We start from the raw sequence: 19,206 nt of genomic DNA, 5'->3' as shown, positions 1-19,206 counted from the left end.
AAAACTGCAATTTGCCCTCTGAGTGGCCACACATAAACACAAATAGTATAGTTGGCATATCCCTCTGTGTATATGTGTAAATGTGTTACAAACTCATGTTGCTTTTAAAAAACAATGTGCTTAACATGACACATATCTGTCCAATGTCCAGTCAAGAAGATGGGTAAAGGAGGACATATGTGTAACTTCAATTCAGTAGAAACATGTGGTGTTTATGTGTAATATAAACTCTGTGGCTGTGTCGGGGATTGGAATCCATGTGACAATAAAATAGATATATTACAAAGTTGTATTACTTTAAAAAATCAAAATGAAATTCAAAGTTAGGCATTGACTTAAAATATATTTGGCATTTAAAAACGGGATTGGTCAGGCTCCATTTATTACATATTACATTACATTGAAAATCATTCTGTGTGACCAATATGCAAACATAAGGGACAGCTGGAAGTGAAAAAAAATACTTTTTTCCACAAAATTGTATAGTTTGTTCTAAAATATGATTAACTATAGCATATCTGACCTTTCAAACACCAGTATCCCTGGGGACAAAGTAAATAATTATTTGTTTATTTTCTTATTTTGCTGTACGCACATAACGTAATATGGATAGGTGGAAATACGTTGGAAATCTCAGCACTTCCGCTGCATGGATTTTTCTGTAATGCGTGGATTGGATTCTCTAGAATCCTCTAGATTCTCACTTTGGAGGAAAACACCGCGGTTTAAGTCTTGTGGGGCCCCGACCTTAAAGTGATTATTAATAGAGATGAGCGAATACTGTTCGGAACAGCCGTTCTGAACAGCACGCTCACAGCACGCTCCCATAGAAATGAATGGAAGCGGCCGGCACGTGGGGGGTTAAGTCTGCGTGCTAGGTGCTTCCATTCATTTCTATGGGAGCGTGCTGTTCGGATCGGCTGATCTGAACAGTGTTCGCTCACCTCTAATTATTAACAGTTTCCTTAATGTGTCAAAAGTCATGTTAAACTTGGCTACATCTGTGCACTCTCACAAATGATGCATTGAGAGTTAATATATTAATTCTCCAAAAGGATTAGGTAATTGAATGTGCTCAATATTGAATACAGGACATGGCTACTGCTGCAATCATTTGGACATTTTGGTGTTCAGCATTGTTTCCATAGTGTAGCCAAATGGTAGAGGAGTAGGCCTGTACATACAGTGAAGTAGCACGGTGTAGGTTGTTAGACATAGAGAAGTGCCTTGTAATACCTCTATTTACCTGTGCAAATGAAATCTATTACAAAAACATGTGACTAACCGGTCAAATATATTATAATAAATATCAATCAATTTATTAGTTAGTAGTCCATCTACTCAAACTTGCATGTGATACCACATTTATAGTACTTATGGTCATAGCTACAAAAAAAATGCAAAAGTGGCCCTCTTGTTGGTATTGTCCTGCTAACCACTGAACTTTCTGGAACCGACACAGACTCCACAATTGTTATATGTAGATGTTCCTATAAATTCTATTGATTTGTTTTATTATGTATCTTATATGTTGAATAACACCTATTAAGTAACTCCTTTTCCATATCCATCATTACTTTACTATTGTCTCAGTCCATTTTTTTCTTTTTTTTTTCCTGTTCATTTTCCACAAGCCATCATACGTAGATCAAATTATAAACCTTTTTTCAGGATTAAGCTTGACTCAGACTTATCCTTCCAATTTGCTTAAGGCTAGAGAGTGTAATAGTATTTGAACTACGTCTGATATTAATGATACAGAACCATGATGTCTTTGTTTATGGGATTATGCAGCCAGCATACTCATATATTACAAATGTACAAACCGTAGTGTGTAAATCACATATTATACTGGTTTTTGCCTATACCCTTGAAATTTAAATTTTGGATTTTTCCCATCTCATGTCCGTAAGTTAATAAGGAATCTTTGTTTGGATGTGTAAATTCTATTTAAATAATGAAATAAAAACGTGTGAATATTTCACTGTCTTGTGAATATCTACATTGCATTTATGAGGATCAATGAATACTGTGCGATACCTCTCTATGTCTTCAAAGGTATGCTGATGCTCACTTTTATGTAAGCTTCAAAGGAAGTAGGAAATAAAAATGTATACAGTATTCCTATACAACATGTTATTACTTATTCCTTGGCTAATATTTATGCCTCTTTGTTTTGTCCTATTTTATTTTCTCTTAAATTCCTATAGTAGATTTTTACAGATCCCATTTATGTATCTATCGGACCGTAGATGAAACAGAGACGATCTGATACATATATGTCTTATGAAGATATCGTCTGTTTATACTGTATGCCAAATTAGAAATTATGAACATAATATTCTATATGAGTTCTGATTCATATCGCATACAAGAAGAAGTCCAGATGGTCCAGACGTCTCCTTCTTCACCTTTTATTTTGACATGCCCAGATATGTGTGTTATGAGAGGACTGGCATTTCTAGACAATACAATATCACAATACTCTGCAAGAAAATATCTATCCTATGGCCGCTCTCCACCCAGTGGTTGGTTGAATTGCAGACAGTCTAGGGGTTTGTTAGCATGTTCCAATGTTGTATGAAATAGGTTGTATGAGACACTGGGTGTTCTTAACCAAATCCTAGTTTAAGGGTGGATATATCTGCTAATACAATGAGATACTATGCTACTCATAATGCCGCGTTCATAATTTTATTCACTTCTGGTTGACAGACACATTACTAACAATAGGGAACCTCTAGCCAACATCTGTTATGCACTGAAAAAATATAATAGATTTCTCTTACATCATATTGGTGTTCCAGTTTATATTTTAACCCATTCAGAACCTCCAATAAATCTAACACTGTATACTTATCTCCCCTATCGGAGCCAGCAGAGTGGCCGTTTGGGTTCTTGGTCTTTGTTGATATCAAAGCACTATATATCTACCTCTCTGTTTGGCTACAGCTCCATCAGAAAGTATCTGTTCAAGTCATTCGCAAATATGTTCTGAGCAGAGCATCACTACTATCACTGATTGGCGGCATCACTCATGTGTGGGCCAATGGTCAGGAACACCAGAGACCTGAATGGTGACTCTCTGATGGATCTGCAGCCAAACGGAAAGGTACATATACTTACAGGTACATATACAGTGTTTGTTATTTTAAGGCTGTGCAGGGGTTAAAGTGTGAACTGTAACAATCCTTTAAGGATTGTGATATATGAAGATAGATAGATAGATAGATAGATAGATAGATAGATAGATAGATAGATAGGTAGGAGATAGAGATAGATAGATAGATAGATAGATAGATAGATAGATAGATAGATAGGAGATAGATAGATAGATAGATAGATAGATAGATAGATAGATAGATAGATAGATTAAAAAAAAAATAGAAAGACAGAGACACTCCGCAATTTCAGGATACAAAAAAAAAAAAAAAATGAAATCTTTGTTCCATGTGAGGGCAACATTTTGTCTTAAGTGACAGGACCTTTCTCAAGCTTGAAATTTTTTTTTGCATCTTTAAATCCCAGAGTGCTGCAATTTTTGTTTTTCTGAATGAGACCCTTGGCCAGGGCTCAATGTAACCTGCACCATCCTTTGTTAACTCCTGCGCCGCCTGGGACTTTTGATTGACTGTTATTAGCTCGAAATGCAATGTTTTATTTCACAGGGGGTGTTTCTCAAGACTCAAGCTTGAGAATGGGTTCTTGTGCTTGGTTTAATAAAAGTCCTCTTTTTTCATACATTTGAGAGATCTTGGTTGGACATATCAAGTTAAGCAACTTTTCGAAACACAAAATAATCTGCTATCTATCCTATTGATATACGATTGGCTGTCTATATGTGACCACCCAGTGGGGAGGATGCATTACAGCCTTTCAAGGCTTTTGTTAGTATGTTGTGATATTGTGTTGAATTGGTTGCAAGACAGACTGGAATATTTAACCAAATGGAGATCAGTTAAATGCTGATCTCAAATACATAAAGATCTGTAGATAGATACTGAAATACATACAGAAAGACAAAAAAAAAACATGCTGTCTATTTAACCAAGTGAATTTGATATTCTAGTCCACATTGTCTAAATTAATTGGTATTCACACCTGGGAATATTGTGTGAATAAATTGCACATTTATTCAGATGTAAGTAAACAAAGACTTGAGAACCAACAAGGAAGCTGCAAGTTTGCATCTCTTAGCTGACCCACATTCTTCAGTCTAGTGAAGGATTCCCAATGCACTGATTTATCTAATATGGTATGATATTATGTCTGACATGTAACATGTAAAGTTGAGTTTTATAGCATCTATTTCTTTGTAATCAGTCAAATGTGTAATTTAATATTTCCAATTAAAATTGAACACAAAATAATTAAGGCAATTTATATACTACACATGATATAGAATATTCCATCTAACGCTTCTTGCATCTCTTGATATGTCTGTAGTTTATCAAAGTCAAGGACTTAACCCAAACTGGTTTTATTATATAGCTAATTTTATCCAATTTGTCACCTACAGACTTATTAGACTTTACATCTTTTCTATGAAAGTGGAAAACTTATACATTTCATTCCACTGTATGAAAATACTTTACGAACGTCCCCTTTAATCCAAACCCAAAATATTAAAAATCCTTTTTTTTTATACAATAAATTTTGTAGGTCCTATTTTTTTCTCACTTTAATGACATACAGTAGTGATGGTCTAGTGGACAAAAATTGTAGGAATGGTTCTTTTTTAAACCCAGGGGGTGGTGTAAAATAAAAACGGAAACAAAACCAATCATTGGCCTCCAGTTCAGATGCCATGCACCCCATTCCCTCTGGTGACCGCTCAGGTCTGAAATGCAAAAGCTTTTGTAACTGCTATGGACAATCACTGGCCTCATTGGTCACATGTGGGGTCCAAGTGATGCACCAGTAGTGACATCACCAGTACTGCACATTTAACCCCTTAGTCCAGTGATTGAATGTTTCACCACTTTCAGCTTGACACTGAAGGTTAGGGGTGACATGTGGCAAGTGAGGTGCAGAACAGGGGTTGTGGTGCACGTTTTGTACATAAAAGGGTCTTCTGCCAAAAGTGCGCCATGCATCCCTCTATAGCATAGATAGATTATGTTTGTTATGTCACTGTAGATGAGCTTAAATATTTACTAACTTTTCAGACATCTTTCATAGAGATTGTGATTCTGAACCAACATGTCATGAACTTGAAATAAAAATGTTGCTGTTTTATGCCTGAAAACCTCTGTAAAGTTTCTTCCTATAGGTGTCTCTCTTCTAGTTGATATACAGCTGACTCCTTCGTTACCAAGGAAGTATGTCCCTAACAGCAAGACGGAAAGACAATGAGGTGAGGAAGGAGGGTTCGCACACAGTGAATGCAGATGGGAAAAACTACTCAGACTCACACATGTCTACAAACTGCAAGGACTGAAGATTCTGCACATCTCACAGCTTATAATGTGGGAAAAAAAAGTCTTCTATGTACTTGCATGCACTTCTGGCTGCTTGTGCGGTTACAGATAAGATATAGTTCAGACAGCAAGCAGCTTTACTGACTGTGCTCATAGATTGCTCCTTTCCTGTCTCATGTCTACATGGTAGATGGTAGAATGTAATGGCTATTTGCATATATCTGTTCTATATTTACTGTCCAATGTTTCAGGATCTCCTATATGATGGTCACTTGGGGATTTCTAAGCTATTTGTTTGCTCTTGTACAGTTACTCCTGGCAGAATTGCATGTAAAGAAACCACAGTAGACATAATGGAGAGGGTAGGGGGCAGACTGCTCTTATTGTATATGCCCACAGCCTCAAAGTAAGATGCAAAATTTGCTAAAGCCAAAATGGGGACATTAGCAGTGGAAAAACTGATAAAACACCATGTATAAAGACATATACTTACATATACATAGAACAAATATTTCAACGTTTTGTGAAAATTCAGTTAGAAAATACCAACTCTGTGCTAATAATATAAATGACACCTGAAATGTAGTTCAATTCTGAATCACCAATTATTGGATTTTACCTACAGATGAAGCAGATGTTAACATGACAGATGCCACAATATGCTAATAATGTAGTGCTACATTTTATTACACTTACTACATTTAATAATGTAGTGCATGGTCTACCAAGTTAACGTCTTCTATACCGGTATGTAGAATGCTTTTCTTTTGTTCAACAGTATATAACCACACGTATTCCTCTGGCGGAATTGGTGAAAGCTGATGGATTTACACCTTGAGTTTCTGCATTATGTAGGTTTAACCTGGCTTGACTCCGCTGCATCCTTCTTCAGAAAATGCTGAATAATAGAAGTCAAGTATAAAAGAAAATATTCATATATGAGTCTGGCACACACAATGACCCAGTGTGTAATTGGTAATATGGATCTGCAATTTACAATTGCTATAGCAGAATTAATACGCATATATACACTCTACAGAACCAAAATGTATCGGTCATACAGTGAAGCATATTAATACAGTCACCTACCACACACACATGTGTATGTATATATATATATATATATATATATATATATATATATATATATATATATATATATATCAAGCATGTGACTGCTATTCTTATGATTCTTATAAATGAAGGTAAAACTTACTTGACTTCCTTGTCTATAGGTTCATATATTATTAAATTTTCACCCTCTCAGGACCTGAGTGGGTGAATAATTATACAGATTCTAGTACACAATGAAATGTACCGCACAAAAATAGAACATTTTCTACTTAGTTTGTCAAAGACTGTACTATACGGTAATATAATGCATTGCTGTAGTGATAGAAAAGTTTCAATGAAGCATATAGTGCAATGAGTAAAACTAGAACAAGGATGCATCCTTATTAGAGTTCTTTAAAATTTTTATCCTAATGTTTTTTTTTTTTTTTTAAACCTATATACCTCATATTTATTTGTGCAAGTATTAAAGCCAGTTGTATATTGCATCTACAGAATTCTTATATTTACCATTGCTTATCTCTGTAGGAGAGATAATCTAAATTACCGCTGGAACCGATTTTGTAATTGTATTGATTCGCCCCTGTTACTATGTGTTGTACAACTCGGCTGCAAAGTGTAGAGCTTTACAGATAAAAAAAAAAAAAAATGTATGCATAGTGGATACGACAAGCCATTTCTTCTATCTCTTTTCTTAAAAATCTAAGGAGAGCTCCAATTGTAGATAGTAGATGTTCATTTAGGGGCCTTTAATAGGAGCAGAAACTTACTGTTATTGCCACAAAACGATAACGCAATGTAGCGATAATAATCTTATATAGATATGCAAAGTGGACTTGGGGTAGAGACAAATTTAGTACAGACAGCTGTGACGCAGGCAAAGGCTGAAAATGTCATTCACAGCTACAGGGACATTGTTGGGCACATCCAATAAAATGTAATTTTTCTTTCATTGGTTTGTGGCCACAAATGTACATTTTTAATTCTATGAAAAACCCCTACGTGCCATTATTTTTAGTTTGGACATGATAAACTTCCTTTAAGCCCATCTCTCCCTGTTACGCAGTTACAATCAGTGACCGTCCAGTATATGGCCCACTATTATACCTCTATATGCTTCTAATTTTATGGGGGCCTATGTAAACTTTTGTAATGTTTGTTACTATACAACATCTGTTCATACTGGTATAGTGTCTCCCGTTTAAAATGGAAGTCTTAACTGCGTCATGAATATTTCACTTGAAGAATTGTAGATTCTAAGCCCTTGCAGGGCCCTCTACCCCATTGTGCCAGCTGGTCATTGTTAGTATTATATTTGTTTTGTATATTTTTTGTACCATATGTAAACCCTCAAATGTAAAGCACCATGGAATTAATATAATAATGTACAGCACCACGGAATTAATGATGCTATACAAATAATAATAATAATAATAATAATAATAATAATAATAATAATAATATTGTTATTATTATTATTATTATTATTATTATTATTATTATTATTAATAACAGTCAATGATCAACCCAACCCACTTTATTGAAGGGGAATTCCATCAAGCTCAACTGAGTGACCAGTATTTCATTTATTTTTCTAGTCGTGTTAGTCCCACAGAAGTGAACAGAGCAGCGGTCACGTATATACACCACCGGTGCATTCACACATAGTTCTCTATCACATTTGGGATCACAGGGATCCTGGCAGTCAATCTCTCAGAGACCAGACCCTTATTCCCTATCCTGAGGTTTTTTTTTTTTTGGTTTTTTTTTTTATGCTATCCACACTAACTTCCTAAGTGCGGATAGCAGAAAATATTTTTGGGGTTAGTTCCATAGAAGTACTGCTCATCTTTATAATATAGCACTAGGAAATATACGGTCCCACATGGAGTGCCTTTATCTCTGTGTATCATTGTATGCCTATGGTCTTGAAATCCATCTACTGTAAGAGCATACAGTCCTACCCTGGGACTATACAATGCAATCCAACTTGTTCACCCAAGCCATAACTTGAAACATCTGAGCCTCAATGTAAACTCTGTAATGAAGACCAACTTACCATGAGCTATCTGTATTACCTTGTGTCTTATATTGTAGAGACACCTTTTGATCCCCTAAAGCTCCAGGGCTCAGTAGCAATTGATACCCACTATACCTATACCTCAGCAATCGCATCACAAGCTTTCCAAGAATCCCATGCCTGGCTTTCTATGACAGCAATAATGGAATCAGTAAAATGTCCAGCCACCTACAGGTACGTATAGGCCTTCTTTATACATTTACAATCTATGTGTCCTGTCTTTATCCCTCATCTTACATTTAAAGCCGCGATGAGACGGTGATAAATGCTTCCCAATGTAAGTCTATTGTGCATACAATATGATCAAGGTCTTGTGTCATCTGACCTCATCTTACTGCAAGTTAATGAGAGGATAAATTGTGTAATTAGGAAGTAACACCTAAAGAAAAGGTTGTTATTGTTGAAAAGTGATAAGTGACTATAGCAAAGTCTTATCCCTCGGGTCATTATCTCATCATTAGCAGCTTGATATTGCATAAAATTCATAATGATAAAAAGATATTAAATAATATTTTCTTCTTTATTTTAGATTGTTGTAAGTCAAATGACAAACACATTACACAATTATGTTTTCATGGTGCTCTAAATCCCTTCAGAAGTCTGTCAAGATTGTCTAAGGTCTTCGTAGTCCAAGTATGACTCTACTAAATGGAACCATTGCCTGGAACTTATTCGATGTGCTCAAAGTAGAGCCATCTTGTACATAGGCTTCATCTGGTATTTTATACTGAAGCCCAACCCTATTAACTTGAATGAAGAAGAGGTCAATCCTAAGAGAGTGCACTGTTTCAGAAGAAGGCAGACTTTTTTGTCTAATCCGGAATAATCCTTTAAAGGCTTCTAATATATGTAAACAGACTACGAGTGGAATTTCTGAATAATGGAGAATTTTTTATAAGTAACTAAACACAGCTTTTGATTATTACATTTCTGATATACTTTATTAAGACATTTTGGATCCTTTCTGTGAAATCCTGTTTCTTTATTCTTTCTTTGTTGCGAACTTCAATCTGTACACAACATTCTCTAGGTCGGAGGGAAGGCTCTTGCTTAATGCATGGAAGCTCAGGCCTAATATAACTTCGAACAGTTATTTTTTGGACATTATAAAACCTAGAAGAGCCATCTTTTACGGATTACAGTCAGATTTTGCACATACCTAGAATGGCGCCCGGAAGGAAACATAGGTGCCTTACCATCCTCGTAGGTTGGCGAATTTTACAACCGCGAGCACTGAAAGCACGGTCGGTGGAGGCTGAAGGACCTGAGAGGACGTCATCGCCCTGAGCTCCGATTGGAGCAGGTGATGGAGAGGGCAGAGGTGTAGATAATCAAGCGGGCCGCCGAGTCTTCATGCTGGCATCTGATTGGAGCGGCGGATGCGGCGCCGTGTGAGCATACCGTTGGCTTCTTTGCATTTTATACAAGTCTATACTCCCGTACACCCATACATTTAGTGAAAGCAGTGTATATTTCTCAATACACAAACAAAAGAAAGAATAAGGAAATCCAGGACTTCTTAGAAAGGAATCAAAGTTTGTTGATAAAGTATATTATACAATTTAATTACTGCCAGAAAATCTAAATTTGTCAGAAAGTTGAGTTACACTTACAACAATGCATCAGTCTCTTCCCAGAGCAGCTTGTGCCACATTTCCATGTCCTGTTAATAATGAGTATCTTGCGGACATTGGAGGAAAAAAATGCCAGCTTTGACCTGGCATCGTTTCTTGGCCACTTTCTAAGCAGAATGACTAACATAAAGCAAGGTTCTGAAGCCCTAACTTCGATAAGAGTACATCAAGATAATTTAAGCATTGCACAACATTCTGAATCAATAAGGATCTTTCTCACGTCATATCTGGAGAATAAGTAGGAAGTAGCAGCCAAACACTATAATATGATGACGTAATCCAAGTACGACTGGGCAAAGGTTCTTGCTGGACCGAACCATTCAGTAAATTATCTGGATCTACTCGGAATTCAGATGTAGAAAAATTTGATATCATATATAATGTGTTACGTCAACTATTTTAAGATATTTCAATGGCTTTTGTTGTCTTTTGGGATAAATTTTGCTATACCTGTACAATGATTATATGAAGGGCATATGATATATTCTATATAACTGTTACATATATTCTACACATCTGCATTGAAGTAAGTGTGCCATGGCTTTCTCTTAAGATTACACCGAAGAATCCTTCCACAGAGCATCTTCTTGTTGTCCTATGTATGGTATTATTATATGGTGTTCAGCCTGAATATACTGTAAACACATCTAGAAAAATATTATTAATACAGTTATATTACTGTATTATGTATATCAGTCATTCTTTTAAAATACTATAAATACTAAAGCCGCTCATTACAATTATTTGTATACTAATAACTTGTATGGCTCAGTTATGTTATTATATATATTATTATTATCATTATTATTCTATATTACATAGGGTCACATCATTTTCCTTTTTCTCTAGCGAATCTGTCTATGCCTTTCACGTCTTAGTGTCTTATCTATGCCTTTTACGTCTTAGTGTCCTAGATGTAGCAACACAGTGCCTGCTTCATTATGATTCATCCAAGCTATCTAAAATGATTCAGGATTATCTCTTATGACAAACCACTAAATCTGAAAACTGTGACTTTTTATTCTTATGTCTTATAACTTCAAGCTATAAATATCATATTAGGAGAATTGTGAGTAGCAGTAAATAAAACATGGCATCTGTTTCATTAATAATGGCTACAAGCTTCTGTACATAATGACCTCAACACTAAATTATGTTGATGCCAACATGCTATGCTAACAATGGAAATATGCCTTTTCTGACATTTCACTATTGCCTTCCCCCCTTTCCCAACAACATATTGACATTACAGGCTTCCCTTGAGGCTGGTCTCAGTTGTAACATGCCTTGCTTTAATGCCTTCTGTCTATATTATGATATACTTATGCGATATGGGCTTCAATCTAATACTATTTATGTTACACGCCAATTAGATTGGGTTAGGACAAGGTAACACACTCAATGCTCTGGAAAACCCACCAGTAGCGTTGAGCCAATCTTGAGATTTCAGGATCATTTTTAAAATTCTATTTCCAATCATTTTCCATCCGAAACCGAACCCAATCCCAATTCTGATTCTAATACAAGTCAATGGATCACTCACGTCTCCCCTCCCAGTACCTGCCTACGATCTCCTAAGCCACAAGCCCCGCCTTCTCCCAGCATCTGTAACACTAGCCTGGGAGGCGGGGGTGCGCACGGCGCTCTGCAGGCATGTGAATTAGAGAGAAGAGGAGCAAGAACAACGTGGAGCAGCAGTAGTTCTGTGCAGGTAAGTTGAGCTATCGGTATCGGAATTTCGTTTCCGATCTTTTTCAGTCAATCGCTCATCCCTACCCACCAGTATACTAGTATACACTCTAAGAATTAGAAGGTTAAAAGATAAGATTCATTCAAGTCATATCTAGTATTTTTTTGTCCAATGGCTGTTTTGCAAAGGGTCATTTTTAATCATTCTTCTCATTTCATGATATTGGATAATAGTGGTAGAAATTCTATATAATAGCCTGAATTTTGTATTACCTGTAATACTATAAGATTTTTTAAAAACTATTACCCTTTCCCCTAATGCAGTGTTACAGTTACATGCCTTCAACTGTAATTGGTAGGAGGATGGACATATGTATAGATGACCTTACATTAATATATAGGTCAAGGAACTCACAAGTGACTTCATTTATACTACAACAACAACATTTATCCTCTAGCCATAGGATTACAGATAAGATGCTAATCACTGGAAGTCTGAATGTTGCGACCCCTACCTAACCTGGCAATGTGGCATATCTACTCTTGCTGTGAATACAACCAGTGGCAAAGCGGATGAACCCCTTGTGAACACAGACTCACCTTTATTCACATTTACTTCAATGGGAGCAGCCGAAATAGCTGAACTATCTCTGGCACTCCCAAAGAAGTGAATGGGAGCTAGGCGCTTGTACCCCTGAATGCTGGTGAAGCCTGGTGAAGCCTGGTGACCCAAACAGCTCTGTTCTGAGACCCCTACTAATCTCCATCTATGCCATTGCAACTCATACAATCCCTTAACAATTAGGATTAGTTCACCCGACAGAAACATTTTCTGCCGTGTGACTTTTTTGCATGGCTAGCCACGACGGGATGCCAATGCACTGTATTGGCATCCCGTCATGGCATCCCACCCCTGAATAGGCCTGGATGAATGGGCCTAATCAGGAGGGAGTCTCGAATTGCTGACTCAGCCGCTGAATCCGCATGAAGATAAGACATGTCACTTTCCCGCTAGCTGAAAAAAAATTGCTAGTGGAAAAACTGCTAGAGACTCCCATTGAAATAAATAGGAGACATTTTTTCAGGCAGATTTTGAGGTGTATTCTGCATCAAAATCTGCCTGCAAAAAACTCAATGAGAACATACCCTAAGATTGCTATGCTGACGACACTCAAATATCTCTGCCCTCCTTCCCTTATAGTTCGAATAAGGTCCTGTCTCTCTTCGTACCAACCGGTCACTAAGTTAGTTTATTGCACCTGTTTAGTTTTTTTGTATTATATCTATGCGAACCCTTCGTATGTAGAATATCATAGAATGAATGGGCTCTGAGAATAAATAATATCATTTGGTTCTTTGTATTCAGGACACACATATTCTCACCCAAGAATAAATTGCATGTATTGAGATTTGAGCCAATAACTTGTTTGCTTAGCGGCTCTTCCTCCCATGCATACTGTATATGAGCATAGGAGGTTAGTTGGCGGTAAATGACAGGAGATAAGGAAGGCTTTGTACTAAGTGAATGGGATGGTATAAGCTGTATACTACAACAGGTCAACATTAACAATAGATTCAACTTTGGGAAGAATACAATTTAAAGTAGAAAAAGCAGATTATACAAATAAAATATTATTAGAATTATTACACTATGTAAAAAACAAAGTAAATGTTAGTTTACAGCCATATAGAATTATAGCAAACCGTCCCTTCTAAGAGTATTTTTATAGTCTGAATTCAGAGCTTAGAAGACACGTAGCAAACAACCTAGTTCAGATTCCTCTAAGAAAGAACAAAGACTTACAAATGTCTCTAAATATGGCTTCTCTCTTGGATTCCTCAATGGCCACCCATAGATGCTTTGAAGTTTTACCCAATGAGTACTAGTGCTGACTTAGTCCTGTCTTAAAGTGAAGAAACAGCAAAACTAAAGTATAGGCCCAGCTAGAGTCATCTGTAAATCTGCAGAACCATAGAAAGAACATTCTAGACCAAGACCATAGGCCACTGGGGCTAATCCTTTATAGGCAATTATTTAACTTGTGATATATATATATATATATATATATATATATATATATATATATATATATATATATATACTCTTTTTTTTTTTTTTTTTTTTACTATATTATATCATATTATGTATTCACCTTTTAGTTGACATGCGATAAAACCCATATGGCTCAAATATATATATATATATATTTTTTTTTTTTTGTAACAATGAAATATAGCCTCAAAAACTGTCAAAACCAATATAATTAAATGTTATCCTAGGGAGCATTTGTTATGTGAAAACTCAAAAGAAGAATGGAAATGCCATCCTGAATCCAGGAAAATAAGTCTCCAAGCTACATTACTGAAACAATGTACATACTGTTGCTTTGGAAAATGCATCCTCATGTCATTCATTATGTCACGCTCCCTCTTGTTTTACCATTCCTTTGTATACTCAAGGTCGCTTACATTACTGAAAGAATGCAGATATTATAGAGCAGAAAAAATAAATGCTAATATATGAGCAGAGTTTACTGTATCGTGGCATGATGCTGAATGTGGCTGATACAGTACTGCAGCCATAGTGCTATTCTGACCCCTGAAGGATGGTTGTATGAGGAAAGCTTCATACAGTCATATACTACAAGCAACACATTGCAGATACATAAAAATCAGGTCATACACAAATCTTGTGCAGACAAGTCGATAAATGGATTAAAGGATAGATACATAGCAGATAGATATATAAATAGATATTGAACAGATAGTTAGATAGATAGATAGATAGATAGATAGATAGATAGATAGATGATAGATAAGTGATAGATAGATAGATAGATAGATAGATAGATAGATAGATGATAGATAAGTGATAGATAAATAGATAGATACTGTATGATTATTAAAGATAGATAGATAGATAGATAGATAGATAGATAGATAGATAGATAGATGTCTCAGCATACAAGTAAATCTAGTACAGTATATGACTTTACCTATATGTACCTAGTATGTAGCTTTTATACACTCGGCCTAAACTTTGCTGCGTAGTCTTGTCCACAACATTTCACAGCATAGTAAAATATTCCTCTGCAGTGAAGGAGTTAACCCCGATAACTGTGCTGTGCAAGTACAGAGAACTAAATAATACAATGCACTAAAGTCTTCTCCATCTGAACTGTTTCATCTTGCTACATAACAGTAAAATTGTAAGCTCGCAAGCCCATGGTTCTCTGATAGGAAACAGAGGCTGCCATGGTTTGGAATCTGTTCTAGTAGCACAGGTTAGCAGGGAAATGATCCCTTTAAGAAGACCACAGAACGATGAAATTCTGCTTTCCACATGCTGAATTCTGATAACATAATATCACATTCTAGCGGCCACGTCGGGCATTGTGCACCTATTTGGAGAACTTGCTTTGCTGGTGTTTTTGAAATTTTCGGAATGTAATGGATGACGTATGGTTATCACTTATACAAAGGAATATGAGATTAATGATTGTTCCATCACATCCATCTTCCTAGCCTCCATATAATTATACCATGCTGCAAAGGACGATGAACAACTTAGATCTGCCTCTCAGCCAGCGTCCGGCTTGCTCTTTGCTGGATGGATCCCCCTATGCCACCCTATATACTAGCCAGCATTTCTGTATACAGAAGCCTGATACGTCTGTATAATATGCTATATAACTAGCTCACCGCTCAAAAGTTTAATAAATGCAAATCTGATCAGGTTTATTTCCTACCAGGAGCCATTTTCATCCAGCATTACAAGACGCTTTTCCTTGGTGTCATCCTGAAATATGCTCTGTGCTATTTGCATCACCTTTAACCCTTTCAGACTTTGAAAAATGTCACCCTGTCTCCTGTTCCTGCCGAGGAATAAATCAAAACAAGCCACCCTATAAAGCAAGTCCTCTCCTGAATAGTCACAGCTGATGGTAATGGTTGTGTAGTCGTAGGTTTCTCTTACATCTCTCCAAACTTGTTAGACTTTGTCGGAGAGGTGCCCATGCCTAGTGGCTAGATGCTTCATTTACCACCCAATGGAGAAACACAGAAGAGAACTAGTTGTATTCTAGTCCCATGCAGTGGTTGCTATTCACAGTCCCTTTCAGAACTTCCTTAACCCCTCTTCATTGTTAACAAACACTGTATGAAAGTCCTGGCCTCAACATTGACCTTGACAAAGACTGCAGGCTGATCTTGTCAATGGGACCATTGTTAGCCTGTAGACTTGCTATATTCTGGAGTTGTGATTTAGGTGGGGGGTAAACCTGGCAGCTTTCATTAGCCATCCCCTGACCCATGGAATATATATATACTGTGGGAAAGCTGGTGCCAACGGCATGGCAGACTATTTTAGAATTGCAGCAAAATCTCATCTATCAATTCATCTCTATTCTACAATCCTAATCTGCGGGTAGTCTATGTTTTATACAAGGAATATCCTTTCCTTAGTGGATGGCAGCTGTCCTATCACCTTCACCAAATATGATGCAACAAGGACTGGAGTTCCCTTCACATAGGACTTTAGGGGTATGGTTTATGTAAAGCAAAGTCAGTCCTTCTCATTTTACCAAGCGGGGATTTTAGGGGACCCCTTATGTCAAAACTTTTTTTCCTTCACGTCTACCAGTAAAAGTCCAGACTCAACACATGCATCACCCCAGCTATGCAGATTCCAGTACTACCTGTCAGACCGGTGGATCTCCTATGTATTCGCTGTACACACTATAGGAATCCTTCAGATGGGATCTATTGGTTTTAATTGACAGCAATGCTGTAGTGACTGTGACAGAGCAGAGACTGTGCCAGCCAGGCATTGTGCTGCTCTATTTTCCTCCAACAGCTTGCAGCTATATAATTCTCCTGCAGAATCTGCAGAAATAATTGTATCCCAATCCATACCAATACACTTAATGCCATTTACCCCCCTGCTGAAAAGGGAAAATGGCACAGAAGGAGCCGGGGATGTGGATATGTAAGCATGCAGGGTGCTGCAGCAGCTTGTGTGATCAATGCACCAGACACTACTGTTCATATCATATACATTGTGGATCTGAGCTAATATCTGATTTAGGTTACCACCATGCTGCATTAACCCTTCGCATGCTGGCCACGATACAGCCCTATGATAAACGGTAGCACCAGGCAGGGCGCCCTGATGCCCTATAACAAATATAACACCCCATCATCATCAATGTTATTATCTGCAGCTCTAGATTTCCCACTTCTATCCAATATATGGGAATACTCTGCAGCAGCCATCAGGGAGTCCCCCTATTCAGCAGCACCCAAGTTTCACTAGTTAGACCACTGCATGCTTTGTGGAATGGAAAATCATCTTACCCAGCACGATCTTCCAAAATATTCTGCTGTTGGAATCAGTCAGCAAGGTGATAGCTGGTCATCACAATGCTTAGTCAGCACATCCACCTTTTTATTCCCTTGATATGTGGATAGAAATAGATAGATGGAATTTTTCTTCTGCTAGCAAGCAGCAAAAGGATCCCCATTCACAAGTGCCAAGTTCCCCACCATATAGGATAATTCCATCTAGCAGACCTTGCTTGCTCCAGCTCTCAAAGTAGCCAGTTATGTTCAATGTGTACAAGATCCAATCCAGGTGTGAATCAAAAAGGAGAAAAAAGAACCACAGAAGTCTCTTATCAACAGGGAGAAGAGAAAGCTTCCCTGTCCCTGCAGCCTTTCAAAGCAAAGCCCTACTATACATGTAAGATCTCTCCATATTCAAGATGCAGCCAAGGGAAAAAAAAATACAGAAGAAGAAGAAGAAGAGAAGAAGAAGAAGATGAAGCAGTGTATGTATATTTCACAAGTATCCTGCAATAACACATCCAATGGGGTTTTCCTTGCACTGTACTGCTATGTGAAAGAACTCCTGCTGCTGGAAAGGGTGTCTCCTGGGTCCTAGCACTCCAAAATGAGGATGAAGAAGGAGGTAAAAGGAAGGAAAATCAGTTGTCTGTGAGCTCCCGAATCATGCCCATCTCCAGTATAGATGAAGACCATGTCAGAATGCAACTTGATGAACAGCCACCATCCAGAGAGAGAGGAAGCAGGGAGGAGAGAGGGAGACACAGAGAGACAGAAAAGGGGGAGAAACTGCAATGCATAAATGAATCCAGTGTTTCAATAAGATCTCCTCATTTGATTGAATGCATTCTCCAGCCTGCTGCAACTGCAAGGCACAAAAACGATACTGTTACTGCCACCCAATGGATGTTTCAGTCCTAGCCAATCCTCAGCCCTCCAGTTTAGAAGGCTGAATTAAAACAGGAAAGCCTTACATGGAATCAAGAAAAAGTCTCGTGGATTAGCTGCTGCTGCCTGTGATAACAAGTGCATTCATTGTCAGCCCTGGCTGCGGCATAGCCCATAACCTCAGGATGATGCCAGCTGATTCTGCACCAGGGTCACCCTATGCAGCACTGGCAGGCACCGCACCGCTACCGCTCAGTGTACAGCCAAGCACTTTGTCACTTCATCTACTTGCTCACTTCCATACTATATACCGTTGCTATGGGATCTCTTCTTTGTTCCAAGTGTCTGAACTGTGTGGGAACATTTTATCTTCACTCCATTCTCTTGCTAAATATTCTGATCTGCTACAAATCCGACTCATTGGGAAGACACAACCTGGCGTCACTGACAGGATCAGCTGCAAGGTGCATGTCGGTACAAAGAGGGATTGCTAATAGTGCAGCTAGATATGGTGCGGGATGCACCCATTAACCCCTTACAGCCCCATCATGGAAAATGCAGTGCAACCTTATAAAAGGATCACATGTCACATAGCAACAATGTCATTTGCAGGATATATAGGGGCAGATTCACTAATGCTAGGATCACACTAGTGTTTTAAGTGGTAACCCTATCCTCCTAAAAAGTGGTTACACGTGGAAACCCGCAGACCACACTTTAGGCTGAAGTCACATGTTGCGGAAAAGCACTTTTTTTGTTGTAGATTTTGTTTCTGGTTTTTGAGCCAAAACCAGGAGTGGACTAGGCAGATGGTAGAAGTATAAGAAATGAGCGAGTACTGTTCGGATCAGCCGATCCGAACAGCAGGCTCGCATAGAAATGAATGGACGTAGCCGGCACGCGGGGGGTTAAGCGGCCGGCCACCGTCAAAGCGGAAGTACCAGGTGCATCCATTCATTTCTATGGAGCGTGCTGTTCGGATCGGCTGATCCGAACAGTACTCGCTCATCTCTACTTCCTATATATTTCCCATTCCTAGGTTTGTCTCAAAAAAGCGAAGCAAAATCTGCAACAAAAGAAG

General features: G+C 37.8%; 1 protein-coding gene across 2 annotated transcripts in view; it reads right to left on the bottom strand.

The window, feature by feature from the left end:
- Positions 1–18,183, bottom strand: part of IL1RAPL1 (interleukin 1 receptor accessory protein like 1) — a 1,300,731-nt gene extending 1,282,548 nt beyond the window's left edge. For both annotated transcript variants that reach the window (XM_075263837.1, XM_075263838.1), the window contains exon 1: positions 17,250–18,183. The gene's annotated coding sequence lies outside the window, so the exon portion shown is untranslated. The remainder of the gene's footprint in view (positions 1–17,249) is intronic.
- Positions 18,184–19,206: the final 1,023 nt, after the last annotated feature.

Source organism: Leptodactylus fuscus, chromosome 2 (assembly GCF_031893055.1).
Source record: "Leptodactylus fuscus isolate aLepFus1 chromosome 2, aLepFus1.hap2, whole genome shotgun sequence".
Lineage (NCBI taxonomy): Eukaryota > Metazoa > Chordata > Amphibia > Anura > Leptodactylidae > Leptodactylus > Leptodactylus fuscus.
The sequence above is the reverse complement of the archived record's forward strand: the minus strand, read 5'-3'. Positions and strand labels throughout refer to the sequence as shown.